This window comes from Phocoena sinus, chromosome 2, assembly GCF_008692025.1.
Source record: "Phocoena sinus isolate mPhoSin1 chromosome 2, mPhoSin1.pri, whole genome shotgun sequence".
Lineage (NCBI taxonomy): Eukaryota > Metazoa > Chordata > Mammalia > Artiodactyla > Phocoenidae > Phocoena > Phocoena sinus.
In genome coordinates, this window is record NC_045764.1 from 88,703,741 (window position 1) to 88,705,989 (window position 2,249).

At 41.3% G+C, this 2,249-nt stretch overlaps 1 pseudogene; it reads right to left on the reverse strand.

Moving 5' to 3' along the window:
• Positions 1-205: 205 nt before the first annotated feature.
• LOC116749688 lies at positions 206-1,057 on the reverse strand (annotated as a pseudogene).
• Between the last annotated feature and the right edge of the window lie 1,192 nt (positions 1,058-2,249).

A 2,249-nucleotide genomic window follows, 5' to 3' on the forward strand; every position in this document is an offset into this window, starting at 1 on the left:
CCGTGGTTACAAATGCTCAAGTGTTGGATAGCTAAAACTATCCAAAAGGTTGTGCCCTAATAGCACAGGTCAGACCCGTTACTACCATGGCAGGTGGCCTCGGTGTGTTTGGGTTCAGATTCCACACAGCAGTACAATTTCTTCCAGTTAAAAGTTCTTGGATTGCACCAATCACAGGATGGCCTGAGGGCACCGGACCAGTCTATTAGTTTTTCAAAACGCTGTCATAGACCTGACAGATGTACGAGGAGGCTTCAGGAGCTAGCTCTACACTTTGGCGACAGTGTGTAATTGGGGTTTTCTGGCTGGCTATGGAGCTTGGCCAAAACCCAAATGCCATTAGTCAGTCAGGGATTGGTACAGAATCCTTCCACACTCCTCTTGGCAATAGTATAAACGTTGTTGTTTTGCAACTTGCTGGAAACAGTGTCAGCATTTAAATGACTTTCCTTAATCTGAAACTGAAGTTCATTTCATCGGGAATATCCTTCCATGTTGCAAGGAAGACCTGGCGCTTCATTTTGCCATCTTCTACAAAAAGTACGTTGAGTGGGATGAGGCAGCTGAAGTAGAAGATATCATGATTGTTTTTCACAGCCACCTGCAGGTTGTTCAGAGGTTCCATCTTCATGACTGGGTCCAAGGTGTGGAGACGCAGGGAGACATCAATGCTCTGGTTTGGCATCAGTGGTGTAGGAATGGCCAGAGGACTGCTGTGGATGACACCAAAGCTATTCTTGTTAAACTGAATTGCCAAGTCTGTCATGTGCTACAGAGCTGTCTTCATGAAGTTCATTTCCATATAGATGTGCCCTTGGAGGTGAGTAAATGTTCCTGAAATCTCCAAGACTTTAGCCTTTACTTCAGGCAGCCAGACAGCTTTAGGAGCCCTATATCCACCAGGTTTCATGACTATCCCCATAGAGAGTTCAAGTTGGTCATTCAGACCACTACTGACCACAGCAGGAGTAGATGAAGGAGCAAAGGTTGCAGGCACTGATGGTGGGGTGAAGGACTGTCCCATCAGACTATGTAGCCCTCCCCACAAGAGGTCCATCTTTTTGAATTATACTTTTGTCTGGATATAAGCCCAGGAGAGGGGTTGCTGGATCCTATGGCCACTCTGTTTTTATTTTTTTGAGGAACCTCCATACTGTTTTCTATAATGGCTGCACCAATTTACATTCCCACCAACAGTGTAGAAGCATTCCCTTTTCTCCATCCTCTCTCCATAATTTATTTGTAGAATTTTAAATAATGGCCATTCTGACTGGTTTAAGGTGATACCTCACTGTAGTTTTGATTTGCATTTCTCTAATAATTAGCAATGGTGAGTATCTTTTCATGTGCCTATTGGCCACCTGTATGTCTTCTTTGGAGAAATGTCTATTTCAGTCTTCTGCCCATTTTTTGATTGGGTTTTTTTTTGTGTGATTCAGTTGTATGAGCTGTTTGTATATTTTGGAAATTAAGCCCTTGTAGGTTGCATCATTTGCAAATAGTTGCTCCCATTCCACAGGTTGTCTTTCCATTTTCTTTACAGTTTCCTTAGCTGTGGAAAAGCTTGTAAGTTTGTATAGGTCACATCTGTTTATTTTTGCTTTTATTTCCATTGCCTTGGGAGAATGATCTACAGAAATACTGGTACAACTTATGTCAGAGAATGTTTTGCCTATGTTCTCTTCTAAAAGTTTTATGGTGTCATGTGTTATATTTAACTGTTTCAGCCATTTTGAGTTTATTTTTGTGCATAGTGTGAGGGTGTGTTCTAACTTCAATGGTTTACCTGTGGCTGTCCAACATTCCCAACACAATGTGCTGAAGAAACTCTCTTTTTTCCATTGTATATTCTTGCCTCCTTTGTCAAAGATTAATTGACCATTGGTGTGTGGGTTTTTTTCTGGGCTCCCTAGTCTGTTTCATCGACCCATATGTCTGTTTCTGTGCCAGTACCATGCCGTTTTGATTACTGTCGCTTTGTAGTATTCTCTGAAGTCTGGAAGCATTATGTCTCCTGCTTTGTTCTTTTTCCTCACGACTGCTTTAGCAATTCTGGGTTGTTTATGGTTCCATATAAATTTTAGGATTCTTTGTTCTAGTTCTGTGAAAAATATCATGAGTAATTTGACAGGGTTGTCATTAAATCTGTAGATTGCTTTGGGTCCAATGGCCATTTTAATAATATTTCTTCCAATCCAAGGGCATAGGATATCTTTCCATATCTTTGAATCCTCTTCACTTTCCTTTAT